Source organism: Castor canadensis, chromosome 3 (genome assembly GCF_047511655.1).
Source record: "Castor canadensis chromosome 3, mCasCan1.hap1v2, whole genome shotgun sequence".
In the NCBI taxonomy this organism is placed as follows: domain Eukaryota; kingdom Metazoa; phylum Chordata; class Mammalia; order Rodentia; family Castoridae; genus Castor; species Castor canadensis.
In genome coordinates, this window is record NC_133388.1 from 95,933,832 (window position 1) to 95,948,025 (window position 14,194).

The 14,194-nt window shown below is 36.0% G+C and overlaps 1 protein-coding gene across 1 annotated transcript in view; it reads right to left on the reverse strand.

Moving 5' to 3' along the window:
* LOC141421631 (serine/threonine-protein phosphatase 4 regulatory subunit 1-like) overlaps window positions 1-14,194 on the reverse strand; it is a 280,678-nt gene that overhangs the window by 11,632 nt on the left and 254,852 nt on the right. The window contains 3 exon segments of the mRNA XM_074068483.1: window positions 147-224; window positions 3,470-3,548; window positions 11,084-11,247. The gene's annotated coding sequence lies outside the window, so the exon portion shown is untranslated.

Sequence of the window (14,194 nt, forward strand, 5' to 3'; positions counted from 1 at the left end):
GGGGTAAGGGCAATATTTGACACTGGTATCTATAATAATCAAATATCATATGATGACATATATATATATATATACATAAAAACAAATTTGTGAATCTTAACAATCTAAGTTTCCTTCAATTTAAAAATTACTTGGAAGTAACTTACACTTATTGCTAGTATTGTGAGCGTTTTCTTGACAATATCATTTACTGTATCAATACTTGATGCAGTGACAGCAACAGGCTATGAAAAATGAGAAAAATGCTATAAATTAAAAATTCCAAAGCATGTGATTACATAGGTATTGTCAAATTATTATCCATATTCAACAAACAAAGCTTGCTTTCAAGTGATGACTATGTAAAGCGCATATAGAACAAACACTTGATAAATGTTTTTCATTCCTTTATATAACAGGAAGTCACTAGAAAGCATTTCAGTATAACACATTTCTCTTCAAATAATGGAATTGAAATATAATACCATTGTTGAGAAAGAGAAAAATGTATCATTCAAAGAGGGCATGAGGACTGGTCTTAAGCACTGTGAGGTTGCTTCCATAATGATGGGACAGTAGTTTCAAAAGGAGGAGCTGAACCCTACCCTCTGTCCCCAAGTTGTGTTTTGATATTATGGCATTATTCCTTTGCAAGTTATGTATTCAGTTCCATTAAAATCTGAATAAAACTGACTACAAAGGAAATTTTCAGAAAACCACTATGGAGAGAGCACTTTCTTTGCAGGGTTTGTTAGATTTTCATTTTTGACATTTATTAAAATAATCTAAAAATCAAAAATGAAATCTTTCATACATTTTACTCCATCCCCATCTGCCACTGAATTAAATCATTTCTACTACATATGACATTGTAGATATACTCTATAAAAATAGAAAGACCATTTCTAGGAAACCTGAAAATAATTAAAGGAATTCTGAGTTATACCATTGAACCATCTGAATTTCAAAATACATTAACATAAAATAAGAAAAATTTTGTAACATCATATAAATCCACAATGAGTTATGCATCATCTGATAAACAGTGTTTAAAGGGGAAAAGAACTGCTGGACACGGTGTCACACTCTTGAAAGTCAGTGTTCCAAAGTCTGAGGCAAGAGGATTGTGTTTGAGAACAGTCTGAGCTACATACCAAAATTCGGCTTAAAAAGACAAACAGCATAGGTGGGCACCCATAGGCTTTAAAATGGTACTAAAGTAAAGTTAAGGAAAACCTTTTGTAATTCACATGGACTAACTGGCTGACATGAAAGCTGACTCTGAAAGTCCTCTCACAATTTTTTTTTGCCCAGGCAAGCCTTGAACCACAGTGCTTCCAATTTCTGGCTTCTATGTATCTGTGAATACAAGCTATCTACCAAGTCTGGCCAGAGGTCACTGAAGTTTTATAAACAAATAGTCTTTAATTAAACTCATTCTTACAACCTAAGAATTGTGAAAATTTTTCTGAGCACACAAAAGTATGGCTCAGAGCAAAAAAACTGTGGGAAGTCAGAGTTTTTTTATGCTATAATATCTAGAGGGTACAATTGGGCTTTAGCTTCAAATTTAGTTAGAAGTAAAGATTCTGCAGTTTTTAAATGTCAGAAAAGCCTCCCTTAAAATTTTTAAATTCCACCATTAAATGTTTTATGGAGAAAAAACTCTGAAATGCTAATCTTTTTCTATTTTATATGGTTTGCAAGACAGTGTGTGTTCATGGAAGCTGGAACATGGTAAGTTTAAAATAATAACTCAATAACATATGTATTTATTCCAGATGGTGTTCTTGTAGACAAATTGGGTAAATTTGTCTAGACAGAACTCTTTATTAAAAAAAAGAAATTAAGTGACTTTTTTTTTGATACGGGGGTTTGAACTCAAGCTTCACATTTGCTAGATGGGCACTCTGCCACATGAATCATGCCTCCAGAACTTTTTGCTCTGGTTATTTCTCAATGTTTACCAGGACCAAATGAACTGCCACATTTTATTCTTTCTGCTGTTGTTGAGATGACAGGCCTGTGTTAACATACTCATCTTTTTCTTCTGTTGAAATGGGCTCTCAATAACTTTTTTTCCTTGGATTAGCCTGGAACCACATCCTCCCAATAACAGCTTCCCACCTAGCTGGGATAACCTGTACATGTCACCATGCTCAGCTATTGCTTGAAATATGGTCTCATTAACATTTTGCCTGCAATGGCTTTGAACTACAGTCTTCCTGATTTCAGTCTCCCAAGTAGCTAGGATTACAGACAAGTGCCACTGGCACCCAGCAACAAACAAAGTTTTAAAAATATTTATTAAAACATTTGCAAACATGGAAATGTGACTTTTTCCCATGTGGATTAAAGTATTACTTGATATATAAAGACCAAGCCAATGTCCCCAATTCTCAAGAGTTGAAGCCACGCTCAAGATGATCTAGATCTTCATATTATAAGACAAAAAGGAGCACTTTCAAAATGTTTATTCTTTTGTAAATTGGACCTAAATAAAGTTGACTTTGTAAAATGTCAAGATGTTTTCCATGACAAATTCTAAATGTAAGCACTTGTCTCCAATGAAATCAAACAGGCAGAGACAAGCTTGTGCTTCCTTACATGAGATTGTCCAGTCTCTTCTCACTCCCACAATGCATTTGGTGAATTAAAAAGGTCAGAACAATTTTGTGGCTTTACTATTGACTGGGAAAGAATGCTTTGGTGCTACTCTTTTCCTCCTTCAATATATTTTGTGCAATTTAGAACTATACAGAACTAAGGAACATAAAAATACATAGAATATTTTATTCATCATTGTGAACATCCTGGCTGCTGTAGTATAATTTTAGAAATTAAATGCTATATAAGATACAGGATTTTTCTCAATAGTATTAAAAACGATTTTTTAATAGTATTAAAAACGATCCCTTCAAAGTTTCACCCCTCAGCTGGCTCAATTGACTCTTGATTTTCTTAAGAATGAAAGACCTATCAAAACTGCATTTGAAATAATTGTTAAATGCAATGACTTACTCTAGAGGATCCTGTCCTGGAAAATGGAATACTATTGGGGTGAACTGAAAAAATTGGAATATGAATAGCTGAGAAAAATTTATATTGGCTGGGGAACTATGTTATTCATAAAGCATTTATCTATCATGCATGCGGCCCTGAACTCAAACTCCAGCACTGTACAAACACACATTATATTAAATGTATATCACATATCAAATAGAAAAACAATATTAAATTTACTGAAGTTGCTGAATGGGAGTTACAAAGAAGAAAATCCTCATTCTAAGGAAATACATAAGTATTTAAGGATAGCCATGGTGTATGTAACATCTTCAAGAATAAGTGTACTTAAATGCTTTCCTAAGGAAAGATTCCATGTGTTAATTTATAAATTCTCTCTCTCTCTCTCTCTCTCTCTCTCTCTCTCTCTCATTCTGCCTAAGTCAGGAACTTGAAATTTTCTTTTTGGTCTCTGAAAAAAACTTACAGAGTGCTGGATGTCTTCGGTGAAGATCTGGAGCTCAGCACTCTTCTGGTGGTCCTTCTCTTTTGTTAGACTGATGTTTCTAATGATTAGACACAAATAGTAATGTGAATTAGCTAGTGGCTTATTTTCTAACCAATCTATGTTGTTAAAATTATTCATCTTTATTATATTATTTTTAAAAGCATAAGAAGAAATTCTGCAAGATCAATTATGTGTTTGAAAATATGGAAAAATATTTCAGGAAAATGAGATGTACCCCAAGGGATAACAGTTTTCCCTGTGATCTGAAATTTGGGGAGAAAATCCTGTCTTCAAGCATTCTTCCCTGGATGAGAGGGCCCAATGCCTTCCTGGATTCAAGGGTAGGAAGCAGCAGTTTCTTTGAATTTTCTCAGTAGAATAACTAACATATGTTCATGAGAATTTAATATGTGTTTCAAGAATAACATTAGCTTAAATATATAGGTTGAAGAGAAGAAAAGAATAAGAGTTGTATATAAAACTTCTTCAAATATCAAAAAAGCATATATGCCAACTAGAGAACACTCTCTACAGTAGCAACCAGGGTAAAGGCAGATAAGAATTTATTTAAGGATAGTCTAGTAATTGCCATGAAGTAAAAGAGAACAGTTTGGAGGTACTGGCCTTGGGGACATTCCTTCTTTTCTTACAAATTAAAGAATTCAAATATGTACACTAGCAAAATACCTTTCAAGGAATGAGTGCCATTTTTCTTTTTGTTCTGAAGAGCTACAATTTAAAAATTGAGAAAAAGTAAACAATATAACATACTTATGCTAAGATTTTAAGATCATCATTCCACATAAAAAACTTTAGCAACCCATCATTACTGCTGTGTGTACAGGTGAGAATAGGATCCTACTGATAAATGGATTAAGGGATTCTGCTCTTTACAGGTGATCTTCTAGTTATGGGAAGTGGATTTTATTATGGAAGAGATGTTGGTTTGGAATTTAAACAGTGAATTGCAACTGTGCCCTGGAAGCTATATGGCTATAGCCAAGTCTCACAGCTGCTCTAAGCTTCAGTTTCCACAACTGATAAAGAGGGTAATTAAACCTCAGAAGCTTGAAGTACTATTCAAATATAAAAATATCTTTATTCAGATTAAATCATACTTAAGAATCTAGTCCTTTGGATGGACTACTCTTGCATCAGAAACAATAATAACATTTTAGAGGTCAAAAGCCCACAATGTTCTATTTCTTCATACAAATTTCTTCCTAGAAAACATGTTTCATTAGTGTGATCCACTGATCAATATCAATTCACCTGCAGCTAAATTGCTACAGATTAGTATCCCCTTTTCTATTTTGCAGCTGTACTAAATATCTAAAAATATTTAATAAGCTTTTTAGCTATTTTTTAAAACTAACATGAAATTGAACATGAAGGACTCTTAATAAGCTCACATTATTGTGTATCTGTCATATTATCTTATTCCCAAAAACACATCCTTTACCTATTAATTACTCACCCCATTTTCCCTTGCCCTTATCCTACAAACATTTGTTTGGTTTATTTTGACAAATGCTGCTGTGAACATTTGTGCACAAATTTGTTTGTGGAGGATTGTTTGCATTTTTCATGCATCTACATTCAAAAGTGAATTGCTGAATCAATTGGCAGTCCTATCTTGAAATTATTATGGAAGCATTAGACTTTTTATGCCAGGACTGCCATGTTTTGTATTTTTATCAGTAGAAGCTCCTCCACTTTCCAGCTCTCTGCTACTGGGATCTGTTTCATTAGGAGTGTGGACCACCCACACAGCCCCTAACCTGCATATGTGCATGGACATCACTTCTGTTTATGCCAATTTGAAGAATCCTAACAATAGCAAACAGAAAAAGCACTAGGTGCTGGGCATTTTTGTAGCATTATAACTAAATGTAAATCTAAATTTCACATTTCATCCCCTCAAAAAAAGTTTTATTGGAAACTCTCTCAATCTATTTATATATGCCCAATTTAAACTCCTTCTTCTAACCTGCAACATGGAAGAAATACTAAGCAATAAGAAGCAATAATCTTTAGAGAAATAAGCCATGGAACACAAGACATGAGGAGATTGATACAAACATGGTCTTCATCCCAATAATCTTTGGGAACTTTTGCTTGAGTCAAAACCTGCAGCATTTAATTTAGTAAATTTACAAAAATTTTAACATTTTAGCTAGTTGTCTCAGTCTTGGAATGGTGCATGATGCTTTGGTGGAGAGGGATGTGGTGAGTAAAGTAGAATGTTGAGTGCCTTAGATGAAACATACATGTGTAGAATACATATAAAACTTGGTGGTTTGTGGCTGTTGAGAGCATCAGACCTGTGTTCTGCCATCCCTGTGAATTAAAGAGTATGAGTTGGAGATGGCTAGATAGACAGCCAAATTCCCATTTTCATGTCATTCTAAGAATGTGTTGGAAAACTAATCTGTATTGCATAAATAAATCTCTATTTCAGATTGTCTAATGCCACCACATATGATGTGTATCTTCTATTGACAACAGATATGTTAATCTGTCACACAGCTATTATGACATCTCAGTATTTGATGGCATGATTATTTTTATTTGTGTCATTAAATACTATTTCTTTAAGGAATTAGTTTGGGAATACGAAATGAACTTTTCAAACTCAATTGGACTAGTCAATAATCCTTGCTGAAGAAAGATCTACTTTCTTCACAGATAATACCTGATCATTATTGAGAGAGGATGTCAGAGAAGATACCTAGTCTCTTTATCCATAGTCAACCTCCACAGCCCCAAACACCCACACACCCATATAGGTTCTGGAGCCCTGTTGAAAAACCACTGGTGAAAACATATTTGACTATTGATTAACTTGCATATATTTACAAGTACAAACCTTTTAGGGGAAAATGCAAGGCAAATGAAGGACATTATGAGTTCAAGCTTAATATGCACCCGGATTAGAGTGTTTTCCTGTGTTAAATAATTTGTGAGAAAACTTTAATTACGTTTGTTAACTGTGCTAGACAGTATAAAAGTGACTGTGTCTTGTCACAGGTAACCAGTAAACACAGGCCAAGTTGTGGATCTTATGGGAAGGTGGGCCTAAAGTTCTCCATGGGCCACCCCAAGTAAAAGGACTTCTTGACACTGTTGTGGCCTTCCTCCACTTTGTCCATCCATAGGTTCTGCAGTGGGATTATGTGTTTGATCTTGAAGGTTTTCTTATATCTAGAAAGATAATCAAGCACAAGCTTTATTTATATCTTAAATGTGGGAACAGCTGTGATCATGGGAAGACACTAATTCTCCCTACTCCAGAACTAGACATGACCGTTCCATCTCTAGCAGTCTTGGGGACTGCTCAGTGATAAGCTAGATGGGGCTTAACTAAAGGTCAGGTGGGTGAAGCCTAACCCAGGAAGCACTGAACAAACAGGTGAAGACTTGTCTGCACTGTTTTTCTTGATGTTAAGTATTGATCAAGCATCATATTCTGTAATTTAAAGATTTTTTAGAGAACCATTAGTTTATTTAATTTCTATGTCTTGTTTCAAAAGAATTTCAGGGGATGAATAAAGATTCCAAAGAGTATGATTTCTGAAAACAATTTTTTACATATGACAGACAGGGCTAAAAATATATATCTTTGTATTCAGGGTATTTTTAAATACATTTCAGTCTTAGTTCATATAACATTTATTACCATTAGCAAATAGATTATTTTAAATTTCCTTTCTACTTAAAATTTTGTTCATATTACTTTCCCATTATTTCTGTTTATACTGAAAAGCCATAGCCTACAACCTGAACCCAACTTAAAAAACAGAGAACAACAAAAATAGAACAAGGCAAATCACAGTAGAGACCACAAGGTCCTCCATGTGAATGATGCACACTCAATATGTAAATGGTCTTTTTCCTTTGTAAATACTTCAAGAGACTCTATGACTATTAATATCTTAATAGTTATAAAACAGATTATGTTTTAAAAATACCAGGTGAGTTGCAATGAAAAGAATCTCATCATATCTAGTGTTCTAATGAATATCTGAAGTGATCATGAAGGTTCCATCTTCAAGGGAACTAAATTTTCCAATGTACAGGTTGATAGTCCCAAATCAAAAAATTAAAAATTTGAAATGCTCTGAAATGCAAACCTCTATAAGTACTAATATGATATCATGGGTAGAAAATTCCACACTTGATGTCATATGACACGTTGAAATCAAAATATAGGCATATAATATAAAATTATCTTCAGGCTACATCTATTAGTTCTATATGAAATGTAAAGGAATTTCACATTTAGATTTGAATCACATCCCCAAGATATCTTGAGTGTATATTCAAATTTCCAAAACTGAAAACAAAAAATCCCCAAACCAAACATTTCTGTTCAAAAGTAGTTTGGATAAGGTTGTTTCCTCAACCTACAGTATTAAAATAATGACAATCTCATGAGCTAACTGAAACTCCTTTCTTCATTAAAAATTACAATAATCTCATACTAATATATAGTATTAACTTTAAGCACAAGTGGAGCCAATATAATGCCTTGTGAGCAAATAAACATTTAAATTCCCTTGAATCCCTGCACACAAAGTGAAATTCACTTATTTTCACAAAACACATGGGGCAATTGATCAAGTCTTTATTCCACTTGAGTTGGTTCCTGCCTCATCAATCCCAAAAGTGTTTCCAAATGAGGCCTGAGGTGAGCGGAGGTAAAATGAAACACCAATCAGCTCTCTTAAGAACTGAGTCTGTGTGTGGATAAGTAGGGAAGTAAGCCACTAAATTCTGATCATTAATTTGAGAAGGAAATGATTGAAGTAACAACACATGCTTTCTCACAGGGGAACATGTAAGAGAAAAAAAGTGTTTGTTACTGCAGGGAATGAGTAGATGTTTTTCTAAAAAACATATTTTGTCATATTAATGGTGATCATGAATATACTGAAATGACAGTAATTATGTCTACTTTCCTAAAAATTGTGGTAAATGCTAGTATTAAGTACCTGCATTCAGTACTGATAGCTATCTTCTCAAAAATAATTCTGTGTTTTATGTATCATAAGGACCTTGCAATTATAAACTTATTTCAAGTGCATGAAATCATTTATAGTTTCTAATATTCCAAAAGGATGTAGAGAATAGATAAAATATTCTTTCTTTGTTTGGTGGTACAGGTTCTGATCTCAGGGCTTCTGTCTAGGTAGACAAGTGCTCTACCCCTTGATCACTATATCTCACCCATTTTGCTCTGATTATTTTTGAGAAGGTTCTTGTTTGGTGCCCAACCCAACAAGGATCACTATCTTTTTATGCTTCCTGCTATAGCTAGAAGTATGAAGGGGGTCAGACACTGCACCTAACTAGTACTGGACATGGCATCTCATAGTTTTTGCTCAAGTTGACTGGAAACTGTGGTCCTCATGAACTTCCAAGAAGCTAAGATTAAGATTTCAGCCACCAGAGCCTGGTAGAAAATGTTTTAAGAACTGAGTCTTTGAAACAAGAAAAAAAATAAATTGATATAAATTTAATAACATTATGAAAAGTCTTTCAGTGAATGCAGTGGATGATTTCAAAAACAATATGTGAAAAATGAAAAAAGTGCTTCACATCTTCAAGGATAATTGGCTGATCAAAATAAAAATTCAGTTCTTGAGTAAATGAATTTTCTAACAGAAAGGACAGTCTTTATATGAAAGGTTTCTGCAGAATACTAAGTTTTGTGAACTCATTAAGGGATCAGCAGTATACAGGACAATAAGTGGCCTCTGGTAGAAAATGCAAGGTCTACTCTTCCTAAATACTCTCATAATTACAAATGTTAATGAAAAGAAGAAAAATATGTTCTAGTTAAAAAGAGAATATGAGTAGACTGCAAGTTCCTAAGAAGCTGAGAATAAACACTGAGGTAGTTTATCTGTCAGACTGAGCACAGACAGAGAAGGATTGAAGTTTGGATTTGGTGACCTGAACTGGAGTGACTCCCTGCAATTTCCCAGGGTCTGAATTTGGAGGACTGACTGAGCCTTTCTCAGCCTGTTTTCCCATCTAAAACCTGCCCTTCCACCAGACACCTGCAGCACTTGACAACCCTGAAGCAAGTGCCTGCACAAAGGGCCTCTACAGGTGGGTGGGGGACACAGGGGAGCACAGGAAGGCTGTGTGTGGCAGGGCTGGGCTGAGAGGTGCTTTGTGGAGCTGTGCCCTTATTTTTGAAATGTCTGGTTGGGAAACTGCCATGGAAGCTGCTGCTGGAGCAGTCCTAATATGGTCCCCACAGTGATTTTACCTTGAAAATAAAATGAATGCAAGTAGCCTAATGATTTAAGACTTGTCCTATGTCAGACTCTGTCAGGAAATTTACCCAGGACCTCATGCCAGGGCCTATGTGGTCTCTCTGTCTCCTTTATAACATTGCCACCTCTACAATGTCTGTAAGCTATTTCTTTCATTCTACACATACCTTAATATTGTTATATTTGTGTATACATTTTGACTTAGTATAATACATCACAGGAAATATGCCCCTGGTGAATCATACCTATTACTGTCACTTAGATGAAATAAAGCATTTTACAAATTACATATATACATTATCTGTTATGTCTTTCCTATAATATGACAGAGCTGAAAGGCAGTAGGAGGGCAGTAGGGGAAATTGTTTTTCTAGAGGGACTAAAAGGCTTCTGGATGAGATTTCTTTTGTCTTTCATGATATGTGATAAATAATGAAAACAGAGTAGACAGGTAAATAGATGCCAAGGCCAGTCAATTCTTTCCATTTCCCTGCCTCAGACAATGAAGTAATCACCATGTTTTAGGCTAGGTATTTGTGCTGTCTAATAATAGTCAGAACAATACACTAAAAATTAACTTCTTTGGGCACTTCTCTAGTTAGCAATTCAGAGTAATATCCCAAGTTCTTGCTGTGACCTATGGAGACCCTGTATTAACAGATCTCTGACTTCTGAAATCTCCCATTTGATGTTGTGCCCCATTTATTATGCTCACATGACATATGGACTTCAATGACCCCCTCTCTAAAGGGCCAAACTGAACCCACTTCAGGCCTGCTGCTTCTTCTACCTGGTGTTAGGATGATTGGTGCTATTCATCTCTTAGGTAGAGTTTAAATGTCACCAGCCCATAGAGACACATGTGGTTGACCCTGTCTTAACACTGTCTTATCTTCTGTCATGTCTTCTTATTAGAAGCACAGTCTGAAATCTTCCCTGTTGTTTTTTATCTGTACATAAGACCTGAGAAAAATGTCACTGTGTGTCCTTTCTCTTGATTTTTTTTCCTTTTAAGACAGTTCCTCACTATGTGGGCTAGGCTTGCCTGAAACTAAAAATAGTCCTGCCTTCACCTTCTGATGGCTGGGATTACAGGTACAGATACAATTTCTATCTGATTCTATTGATTCTTGATTCTCTATTGGGGCACAGAACAGGATCTCTACAAATGTTTGTGGAATAATGGAGGAATCAAAACATTTGCATACAATACCAAAAACCTTTAATTTCTTATAGAGTTAGTGAAAATCCACATTATTGAAAATGCATTTTGTGACAATCAGAGGAGGAATTAATGCATATGTACCTGCTATTCAATACAAGTAATGCATCACTGAATAAGAACAGATGCCTCTTCTTCCTATGCCAGCCATTTCACAATTCCACAGGGCCGTGGATGAGGTGTTTTCTCTCTGTGACCTCCAAAGATGTTTTTTCACTCTTCATTTCCCTTTCAGTATAAATGTCTTCCTGATATACATTAAACAACACACAACAGCTAATCAATGGTAAAGTAAAGGATAATTAATTATGCCAAATTTGAAAGAGGACACTGTGCTAAAAATGATTGTCTTATTTCCCAAAGCAGGACTCCATCACTGAAATCCAGGAGTCATTGAGTACCAGTTTTAATAGCTAGCAAGGAAGTGAGGTCCCTTAGTAATGCAGATGAAGAAAAGATTCACAGTGGAGTCCTGGGGCTTGCCTGTTCTTGAGAGTATTAAAAGATGGGAGCAATAAGCCATGACAAATGCCAAGGCATACTACTGCTGAGAAGTGAACATTGGTTTCATCAACAAAATGGTCATTGGTAAATATGACAACAGTTTTCATGGAACAATATGAAGACCTATGAAGAAGTAGTTTCAATTTGGTGGAATGTTAGCATGAAGGTTTAGGTAATTGATTCCCATCTTATCTTTATCAATTTCAAATCATGGGAAAATTGCAAAAAAACCACAAATAATATTGGAAATATCAAAAAGTGCTTTGAATTTTGGTTGAGCTTTGGTGCCTTTCCAACAGGACTCTATAAACCAAATACTTAAAACCAACAAGACTGAATAGACCATGAAATGTCACTCATCAACTGGGAAGTAACCTTCATAGACACAAAATTACCTCCCATGATGCCAAGGATGTGTTTTCCCTTATAAAACAAAGCCTATCATGTTGAGTTCAAGAGCACTAAATAGTATGAACATGAGTAACTTTTCATGAAACCACTGCTGAAGGCAAAAATTAGTTCACATATTTGAGAGGAAATAAGACAGAACCAATCATGGGACCACCAGACCCTTTAACAATCAAACTCAAAAGTAGTATAGTAAAAGATTACCAGGATTCTATTGCACTTCAGTCTCATTACAATTACCCATGAGAGTTCCTCTTAGCATGTCTTTCATTACTTTTATGAGGAAATGAAAAGTGAGTTCCCTATTTCTGTCAAGACCAAAAACTTGTTCCTCTTGCTGGCCAAGTCCATAGCCCAGACATTACATGTCACTTCATGTTGTTTGTGGAGGAACCTATATGGGAGACCGTTGGTCATGGGAAGCAAGGGAGCTGGACCCACAGGAGCCCTTTACTGAGACCACTTTCTTGAAACACAGGAAAAGCCTCTGGCTCCCAAAATCTTCCATCACTGAAAATTACTGTATTTCCTACCCAAAAGGCCAGTTCTCCACCTTGGTAGGGGATTTAACTTATTCAGGGACATAAGTTTTACAATGACACTGCCCAAGAGACCAATGGTGGGGAGTTCCAAATCACACAGAACCCCAGCCCCACCCATTAGCCAACTTTTCTAATCTCCAAAAAGCTTGGAACCATCTTACTGCAAACATAGATTGCAGGCACCCAGGGGGCTATCTAGATCTGTGGGAAGCAAGCTTATATGTTGCTACCTAGCAGCTGGTTTGGGTCTTATGTGCTAGGCTCAATCAGACCATCTTTCTTCTTGCTTCCCCTCAGACAAGGTAAAAAACTGGAGTCCCCACATATGAAGAAAGATTAAGTAGACAAAAACAGGGTGCCTTACAAATTGGCAATAGGAAAGATAATGAATGGCCTCCTGAGCATACCATCCAATAATATGGTCCTGTCACTTGGGCAGAAGACTGGTCCTGGGGCTATCGTACCCCTATATATATTCTCAACCACATCATCAGGCTGCAGGCTGTTGTTGAAATTATAACTAACAAAAGCACAAGAGCTCTCAATTTGATAACAAAACAAAGCACTAAGATGTGCAATGCCATCTATCAGAACTGCTTGGCTTTAGAATATTTGTTGTCCTCTGAGAGAGGAATTTATGGAAAATTTAACCTGAGCAACTGCTGCTTACAGATTTATGATGAAGGAAAGGTCATAGAAGAAGTCACAAACAGAATGAGAAAGCTTACCCATGTCCCCATCCAGACTTGGAGAGGATGGGATCTCAATGACCTGTTTGGAGGATGGTTCGCTGACTTGGGCAGATTCAAAACCCTAGTGGGGCAATCAGCCTACTCCTGGGAGCATGCTTAATACTGCCCTGCCTGGGTCCCCTGGTAGTTCAGTCTACCAGGACTATTATGGAGGCCATTATAGAAGGAAAAACAGCTACATATGTAATGATGCTGTGAACATACAGACTCCTAAGTTAAGATGATGCTCTTTGACCCTAAGTGGGTCTGAGCATCAAAGAGGGGAATGATGTAGCAGGGAGGAGGATCAGAAGAAAACAAACTAGGCCTGGGTTCTGATAAAGTAGCAGGGAGGTAGGGATGGCATAGCAGAGAGATAAAATCTGAGAAATCTGAACATGGAGATGGTCACGTAACACTGGGGAGGGGAAAAGTTACGTAGCTCTAGGGTAAAGTAGCCTATAGAATTGTACCTAACAACATATGGATTAGACCTTGCTTTTTGCTTCTCTAATCTGCTTACAAAGATATATAAGGTGAGACCCCTTTGTTCTCAGGGCTCACCCTTTGGACATGAGTCTGCTGAGTCTGTGTCAGCATAATAAAATGTTGCTTCCTGCTTAAAAAAAAAGATTACCTTGCCCAATGAAGCATCAAATATGGAGTTTAGTATTTGAAAAGGATATCCACTTTCTTCCAATTCTTGACTCTGAACACAGCCCATGGCTACAGCACTTGGCAGAGCACTATAGATAAGCGTCTGAAGTCTGTGAAGGCTGTGGCAGTTAAGCTCACTGACCGTTGTGATGTCAGAGTTCTAAGGCTCAGCCATAACTGACAGATTAACACATCTATTTCCCTCCTAATTTATTAATTTCTTTTTATTTAAAATTAATCTTTCTGAAATAATTGTACTATCATATCCAGTAAAAAATAATATAAATTGCACTAATCTTTTATTCAGTTCTCCCTAATATATCCCCAAACTATAGTACAATAGATCATAACCA